Source organism: Lactuca saligna, chromosome 6 (assembly GCF_052625555.1).
Source record: "Lactuca saligna cultivar CGN05327 chromosome 6, ASM5262555v1, whole genome shotgun sequence".
NCBI classification, from domain to species: Eukaryota; Viridiplantae; Streptophyta; class Magnoliopsida; order Asterales; family Asteraceae; genus Lactuca; species Lactuca saligna.
Genome location: NC_136422.1, coordinates 116,896,158 through 116,905,795, shown reverse-complemented (window position 1 = coordinate 116,905,795; position 9,638 = coordinate 116,896,158). Strand labels below are relative to the sequence as shown.

The 9,638-nt window shown below is 43.7% G+C and overlaps 1 pseudogene; it reads left to right on the top strand.

Moving 5' to 3' along the window:
* The first annotated feature begins 7,905 nt into the window (after nucleotides 1–7,905).
* On the top strand, nucleotides 7,906–9,432 carry LOC145002839 (PAN domain-containing protein At5g03700 pseudogene; annotated as a pseudogene).
* The last annotated feature ends 206 nt before the right edge of the window (nucleotides 9,433–9,638 follow it).

Sequence of the window (9,638 nt, the reverse complement as noted above, 5' to 3'; positions counted from 1 at the left end):
ACTGCCTGCGAACTGCCTCCAACTCTCTATCTGGGAAATCTAACACCCTTTTGTCCAAAACTCCAGCCACTCACCATGCCGATCATTACCGTTGGTACATACTGAATCCTTCTCCTTTCCATAATTTTCCTAGCGTTACTTCCTCTAACTGGCAATTCTGTACCCCTCATCCGCCTACTGGATGCACTGAGACCACTTTGGTCCAACTAATCTACCGATATCCGAGTTACCGGACTCCCACCGGTCACTATACTTCATCGCAATCTCTTAGTCGCTTCCAGCGACTCCTGAAAATACTTCGACTATCTATAACTGTTCTATCCATTCTTCCGCTCATACTGAAACGATGTTGCTGGAAATAGCTTGCTTATATCCCATCTGATTACTCAACTCCTACTAACTCGAGCCTTCCATCCTGAAAGAAAAGCTACCTGCCTAGCTATCTTTACATATCACTATACTCGGCCGAAGGCTCAGCTGATCCTACTGAGAGAGACTTGCCATTTCCAAATCAACCAACTATACCGTCAACACTTGCATTCCAACGCAAATACAACACTGACCCAAAACCCTGAAACCTTCCAAACACTGAATTGCCTGCAATACTGAACCTGCCTGAAACACTAAACTACCTGAAATACTGATCTGGCTGAAACACTGAGCTGCCTGAAACACTGAACTGGCTAAAACACTGAGCTGCCTGAAACACTAAACTGGCTGAAACACTGAGCTGCCTGAAACACTAAACTCAAACCCAACTGTGGAGTCAAGGGACCCGCACTTAGTCGCTTCCACGACTTCTGAATGAAATCTTCCTCTAGGACTAGTTTCCACTAGTTATCCTATCACTGTGGCTCTAACAACCTTCCGATCCAACCGATCGGGTCCATACATCACATCCTGACATCATCCATTCCATGTCTATCAACATGATGGTTCCCAGACTGACGGTAGCCCTTAACATACCCGAACCCCAACGGTCCACTGCTACTCTGATCTCATAACTGATGTGACGATCTATAGCCCAAATTGCTGACTTAGCCATAACTGAACCATTTGGGAAATCCGAAATCTAACCCGTGGATTCCCATATTCCGACTGCTGCACCCGAACGGGTGGGAATTACTACGTTCCCGCGTTCAACAACGCGCTCATGCTGCTACCAATCTGATAAAAGGCTGCGACTATGCTCGCGGACTTACAACTCTCTAGTACTATCTGGCTACTAGTGAATGCTACGGCTACCCCCGCAGACTTACAACACCACTTACTACTATCTGACTGCTAGTGAATGCTACGGCTACCCCCGCAGACTTACAACACTACTACTACTATCTATCCCGAGGACATCCTGACTATCCCTAGTCCCGCTACTGATTCCTCATCCTGATTTCTCAAACTAGCCCTCAGTCTTTGAATTCTGCATCATCCTCGACATCTTATATCCTTGATATACTTAGCGCTTCGTCGAGGAATTCTCCGGCTTGGTTCCCAAACCAACCGTCGACTAATCCGGATACAAGAAGCTATTGTTGGGAAGTTTCCAACCTCCCAACTCCTAAATCCACATAATCCTGCATGCTGGCTCTGCCACTGGCTACTAATACGAAGACATCTCCTACTAACCATTTTCTCCGGATCATCATTCCGACTCACTTGAGCCTTTACAGGTGGTCCTCAAATCATGGATTCCCAACCAGCTTCTAACCATCTCCATTACATGAACCCACTGCTGGGAAAAGTTCTTGAACTCCCAATTCTGAACTTCTCAATCCATCCATCACTGTGCTACTACCACTTCTTCTTAGAGGCCGCGCACTCATTCTGAGTGACTCTTATCCATGTATACCCGGAGGGTTCTCCCCCACTTCGATCCTGCTTACCCCTTGCTGCTTCACATTCGAAAGAGATCCCGACCTTTACTACCATTCCAAAACTTCTACTGGGGAACCCAAGCCCGCCAGGTAGGAATTTGACCATTCCATCCAAACCACTATCCACTCCGAACTAGCGAAACGAACCAGATCTCTCCCTACCATGCTACAGTTACTGCATCCTCCGAAACTTCTCCATAACAATATAATCATAACATAAGCTGACAAAAACAAAGTTACATACCTCCATTACTCAGTGCTGCTCGAATCCCTGCTGAAATCTACCGGAGAAACTCGGCTCCGAGCCGTAGGCACCCTTGCCCGGCCTTGACAACCACTGACGGTACTTGAAGTTCCAAGGGCAGGAGCTGGTGCCTGCCCTACTGAATACAAACTCGGACAGTGGACCTTCTTGTGGCCCCTCTGACTGCAATGGAAACACAACGGATCAAGTCCCTGGGCGATGGTAACAACACAGTCTCTGCTAAAATGACCAATCTGGCCGCACTTGAAACACCCAGCATCGCCACCACTTCTACGCCTACACACACCCATGTGCATCCTTCCGCACTTCCCACATCGATTGCGGCTCTGATAGTTCCTCGTCCTCAAATTTGAACTCTTGGGCCTGTTACTCAAACCTGTGGCAACCTGAGTCTAATCCATTTTCCTCTTCCCTTCCGACTCCCTGCCCGACTCTCGCTCCTGCGTTACCCCAACGGCAACGTCTGCTGACTGAACAACAGATGTCTGATCCTGAAGCCTCGCTATCAATCTATCAGTGATCCTCACGACCATGTCTGGAAGACCCTCGCGAATGGCTCGCGAAACTTCCTCAACTATCCAATCATGCAATGGTTTCTCTTGGAGACAGAATGCCCCACACACCCCTGCCCCCTGATAGCAGAAACTAGAAATGGGATCTCCCTCCCTGATGGATCCCTGAACTCCATAAGATTCGGGGCCTAGACGAGCCCCAATCTGTCCTGAAACTAACCCGACCCTAAAGGCCTCAAGATGACTGTCCATGAGCTCCACAATAGCCTCTCTAACTGAACCGAAAATCACTGGAGTCTGATCGATGATGTTGCGCATAATCTCTGCGGAAATGAAATCCCTCATCTGATCATCAAGCTGCCCGGCTCTAAAGCCCGAGCCAGACCCCTCCCCTGCACCTGAACTGCCAACTGATATCTCGCGCAACGTCACCATGCTGAAAATATAACAATCCCTGATCAATTACATACTACTGCTGAGGGATCTCTCACATACTCTACTAGTTCCTTAGTTTCGCCTCGGCCCCTCTTGAATCGAGTACGGATCCTCTGCTTTCAGTAGTATGGGCCCCTACTACCTTCCACATCTATCTGTACTTTCCTCAAGAGTTACCTCAACTCCACCAAGTCCCCTTTACTCTTCTACTGATCTCTGCTACTCTCATCCTAGGCTTGCCCTAGGGAACCTCTGACTCTACCCAAACAGTCCTCAGCTGCTGAAGGCCTCCTTGTAATGCCAATTAGCCACCACCTGAATACCATCACATGTGATGAGGCTCGGATAATCCTTCGAGTAAAAGTCTCGTCCCTACAACGGTTGGACTCAGACAAGAGCTGCACAGTAGGGCCAAATCTAGCACTCTTAGATTATCCAACCCTAATCACATGTGATGTGACGTATTCACCTAATGGCTAACTCCCATCACTCAGAGTCCCACAAAGCACAAAGCAAGCAGCATTCGGATAAAGGAAACATACTTAGGCAAAACAATTCTCATAACAAGAAACTGCACTAGCATACAATGCTAAGCTCATGCTATCAGGCATAAGCTACACAGGCTATCCTACTACTGTCTACTCAATACTAGCATGCAATTCTTATCAGCTGAAACACATAAAACAGGCATATAAGGCATCATCCTAGATCCTTAGTCTTATTCTAGCATGCTGTTCTACTGAAGCTGAAACTGAAACTGAAACTGATAATGATGATCATAACATAACTTGTATGGGTAAATTGGGAGTACTTACTTGAGCTCGGCTGATTGCATGCACCACACCCTTTTCTCGTTTTCAAAACTCTTTTCTTTCTAAGTTCTTTTTCCAAAACCCTTTTTCAAAAATGTTTTTCTTTTGAAAATCCTTTATCGTGTCCTTAGTTTGAGTTCAAATACACTCGAATGCATATCTGAATCCCTCAAACCAAGGCTCTGATACAAACTTGAAACGACCCAAAAATCACGACCAAAAAAATTCTTTAAAAGCATTACTAGAATCATCTTTATAAAAACTGTATCATAAGTCATAACATAAATTCTCGAGTATTAATTCAAAACATAGTATCATTATCAGAGTCAAACATTCCCAGGCTAACTGACTATGGTGTGTGCACTGCAATCTCCCCGAGCTCCTCTTTTGAAAACTGAGTACCTGAAACCAAAACTGAAAACCGTAAGCACGAAGCTTAGTGAGCTCCCCCAATCTAACACATACCATACAACAACATATAAAGCACATACTGGGCCTTGCCCACTGCATCGGGCCAATGTCCGGACTAACTGGGGCCTTGCCCCTACATCGGACCGAAGTCCGGAAACTGACTGGGACCTTGTCCCCTGCATCGGACCGAAGTCCGGACTAACTAGGGCCTTGCCCCCTGCATCGGACCGAAGTCCAGAAACTGACTGGGACCTTGTCCCCTGCATCGGACCGAAGTTCGGGCTAACTGGGGCCTTGCCCCCTGCATCGGACCGAAGTCCGGAAACTGACTGGGACCTTGTCCCCTGCATCGGACCGAAGTCCGGGCTAACTGACTGAACATAGCATAGCATAACATATCAACTAGCATGAACACATATACTGCATACTACATCGGGCCATAGCCCGGAACACATAACACATAACACATAAAACATAGCACATAAATCCTGTCTGAGCCACGAAGGCATCAAACATACTAACTACTGCATCGGACCGAAGTCCGTAAACTATTGCTAACTGAACGGGCCGGCATTGTGGCCTTAGACCCGTCCCTACTGGAAGGAAACTCACCTGAGACTGTTGAACTGATGCTGCTAATCCTCTTGACTGCTACTTGACCTCTAACTCCGAACTGCTGCTCCACTAACTCTTCAAGCTTTGAAAGCCAATAAAACACTTAGTCCAACTGACCTCCAAAGGTCACTAGGTCAACTATGGTCAAGGTCAAAATCCTAGTCAATGTCAACCTTCCAGGTCAACCCTACTCGCCGAGTTTACCTACTGACTCGCCGAGTTCCTACGCTCAGTGTCTTTCTTATTCGCGACTCGACTCGCCGAGTCAGTCTATGACTTGCCGAGTCCAACTAGTTCCAAGTCCTGTCCTGTCCAACTCGCTGAGTCACCACCCGACTCACTGATTCGAGTCTCAACTCGAAGGGTTTAGGGTTTCGCGATCTGACTCGCTGAGTCCAAGAACAGACTCGCCGAGTCCTAGACAATCTTCAACCAACTCGTCGAGTTGTTCATCCAACTCGCCGAGGCCATGCCTAACTTCATCTGACTCGACGAGCTGCTCATCCTACTCGTTGAGTTCCTCCTCATCTTCAAGCTACTCGCCGAGTCTATCCAGTCCTCAATCCATGCAGTGGCTTTTCGAGCCAAACAGAACTTCCAACTCATAGATCCATACTTCTAGGGCCTATTCCCCACGTAAAGTGGCAAACTTTACGTGTAGATTGACAGATCTATGCTCAAAACATACTAAATTAGGGTTTATGGCAACCATGCTTCTTCAACATACCAAGGGCTGATACTTTAGGGGATTCAAGACCAAAACCAACATGGATCTGAGGTAGCAACCTCAGATCTGAACCTCCAACTCGAATTGGTTACATAACAAACCAACAATGACCAAAACTCACACATAAGAATAGATCTAGATGCAAAGGGAGTCCAAGCAACAGCTTATTACCTCCAATTGTTCTGAAATGACTCCACAATCCCAGATCTACAGTCCCTTCTTGCACCTCCAAGGTCTTTCTTCCTCCTCCAAGCTTTAGTGCATTCTTCAAGGTAAGATCTAGCTCAAAAACGGATATGGCGGCTAGGGTTTGGTGTTCTGGGGTAGAGAGGCAGTAAAGGAACCCTAGGAAGGAGAATGAGACGCTTATATACGCTCCAAGTCCCGAATTTAGGGTTTTCCTCGATCAGACCCAACTCGTCGAGTCTCCTTGGCCGACTCGCCGAGTCGGTCGATTACACCACGACCCGGATCCCGCTCGGACTCACCGAGTCCCTCCATGGACTCATCGAGTCTCTCCTTAAAATTGAGGTCTTCTTTCATTTCTTGACTTTCCAAACTTTGGGGTGTTACATTTGTAATATTTATATAAATTTTATTATCTATCTTCTTTATATAATATGTGTCACATTCATTTGCGGAGAAATATTACCTTTGTGATGTCGCATATATAAACACTCGTGGGTTTATGGCTCCATACCGCAATACTAGGTATTGGTTAGCCGATTTTCGAAGAGGCAGACCCTTAACTAGAGAAGAAAGGTTCAATTATGCTCATGCACAACTTAGAAATGTTATTTAGCATGATTATGGTGTATTGAAGGCGAGATTCTCAATCTTAAAACAAATGGCTCCTTATCCTTTTACAGTGCAAAGAGACATAGTCATTGCTTGTGTCGCAGTCCATAATTTTATAAGGAAATATAATATATAAGATGACTTGTTTAGAAATTTCGAAGAGGACACTATGGTTACTCCTAACGTCCAAGGTGGGGGAATTGATAGAGAAAACATACAATGCGTAGAATGGGGTCCAGAAGACGTTGAGTATATGCGTGTTTTGCGTGATCAGATTGCAAATCGACTACTTTCACCTACTTTACATTGAATTATTATGTTATTTTTAATTTCATTATGTTTTTATTTGGATATTAAATTATTTATGTTTAATTTACATTTTGTATAACATTTTTTATTTGTGTGTAATTTACATTTTTTATGACAATGTGTATGTTTTTATAATTATTCAGCAACTTAATTAATCCATCACTATATATAACAGCAGGGTAAAATTGTCATTTTTCATCACTCGGCACATTCAGTCAGATAGACAATCAAACAACAAGATTTCTTACTCAGTTAGGATTTCTTTCCTAGACAGACTTTTCTCAGTCAACACTTTCTCAGTCAACAACTATCAAACAGGACCTAAATTTGTTCTTTATTCTTTTCGAAATAAGAAATTCTCTCTCTCTCTCTCTCTCTCTCTCTCTCTCTCTTTCTCTCGTTCTCTCTCTCTCTCTCTCTCTCTCTTTATATATATATATATATATATATATATATATATATATATATATATATATATATATATATATAGGTTCCGTCGTGATTAAAAATAAAATAAAGATTTTGAGATTCAATATTAGCCACATATTTCAAGTCTGCCGCTCTAACTCTCAGGTGAATCGGCGCGGCAAGTCTGTTATAATCATAAATGATTATAAAGCGTCACTCTTTCCTTTCTCCTCCACCATCATCCCCACCATCACAACCGTCACCGCCACCATTACTACCACCACCTCTTATACCAGCCGACCCCACCATTATCATCTTCGTCAGTTATACAACAGCCACATCTGTCACAGCTATCTTTTATGTCACCAACTGTTATAATCATATATGATTAATCAGTCTGTGAACATATATATATATATATATATATATATATATATATATATATATATAATCATTTATGATTACACAAACACTGCTACTGTCGGTACACTAGAGCGTTAGAACAACAAACAAGAAATATATGTTTCATGAAATCTGAAGATCTCTCATTTTTTTTAATCTCACACACACACACACACACACACACACACATATATATATATATATATATATATATATATATATATATATATATATATATATATATATATATATATATATATATATATATATATATATATATATATATATATATATGAAGTTCTTCTCTATCACATGAAGGAGCTCGTTTACTTTCAACATGGCCAAGCAGCTCATCATCAACACTCTTTGTTGCCCACGGTGGACTCAGCTGACCCTCTTTCTAGTTACCCTACTTTCTCATTTCACCACCACGGCAACCTACCGCACCGGAGCCCCACAAGAACTACTCAAAGGCTTCAACACTGCCCCCGATTTATCCACGTCATCATTTCAAACACTGCTCAGGGACTCGGTTGGTAACTACTCACTGGGATTCCTCCGAGTTAACCAAAATCAGCTGTCCCTTGCCGTCATCCACGTCCCCTCCAAGGAGCCACTTTGGATCGCCAACACAAACAAATTAGCAAGGTGGTCTGACCAGACTCGAATCATATTCAATGGCAGCCTTGTAATTTCTGATACGGACACAGGGCTATTTTGGTCAACCTACACCGATGGGGACCGTGTACGCATCTCGAACACGTCAAATTTACTAATCGAGAAGGTAACTGGCACAATTTCCATACTTTGGCAGAGTTTTCAGTTTCCCTATAATACCCTCATGGAGAATCAAAATTTCACAAGCGCCATGAAATTGGTTTCATCAAATGGGCTTTATTCTATGAAGCTCGGATCCAATTTTATCGGTTTTTACGCGAAGTTCAACATGAATTCAAGTTCTGATCACGACACGGTTCATGGTGAATTATACCTTAAGCACAATCCTTTAGAAGCTAAAGCTCGCGTGTTTGAAGGCGAAGGACCTATCCGGGTTATATTAAACCCGGACGGGTATCTGGGCATGTACCAAAACGGGTCTACACCAGTTGATGTTCAGCCTTTTAGCACCTTCCAACAACCCGGTTTGGGTAATCGCAGAATCCGACTCGAACCTGATGGAAATCTAATTGCCTATTTTTGGACCGGGTCATCATGGGTGGTGGATTTCAAGCAAATATCCGACCCATGTGAGCTTCCAAGCACCTGCGGTAGCTATGGCCTCTGCCAGCCGGGTAAGGGCTGTTCTTGTTTAGACGACCGGAAGGAATACATCTCCGGCAGTTGTCAGATTCCAGGTAACCGGAAACAAGTCGCCGGTGGTGACTTCTGTGGCTTGTTTGATAGAGAATATCGGGTGTTGAGAAAATACGGAGTTGAGCTACCCTACAAAGAAATAATGGCGTACACGAGAAAGAGTTCTTTAGAGAAGTGTGAGAGTGCATGTGAAGAAGTGTGCACGTGTTGGGGAGCGGTGTACAGTAACACATCTGGGTTCTGCTACACCATAGATTACCCCATTCAAACACTAGTGGCCGTTGACGATGAAACTAAGATGGGATACTTTAAGGTGAAAGAAGGTGGTGGGAAGAAGAAGATGGTGGTGTGGTTGGGTGTTGGGATAGGGTTATTATGTGGGGTAGTTTTGATATTTTTGGGAGTTATGTGGTTGTTTTGGAAAAGAGCTGCAAGGGAAAAAAGAAGATACGTAGAAGAGGAAGGAGTGGCTGGTGGTGTTGGACCGTATAGGGATCTTGGGTCCACTAAATTGAAGGCTCTTGAATTAAGTCAAACGCAATCATCTTGAAATGTAAAGTAGATGACCTTTTTATTATTCATATATATACAAAGTTCTTTAATGCTTTGCAAGATTGTAGTTGTAAGGACTCAGCTCGGAAGATTCTACCAAGGAAATTAATTAGTCTCTAGATTTGCTCATAATAGTTTGGTTTGTTTTGATAACTCCACGTTGATTAAGACAGAATGTTTGTTAGTATTTTTATTTTGGGTAGA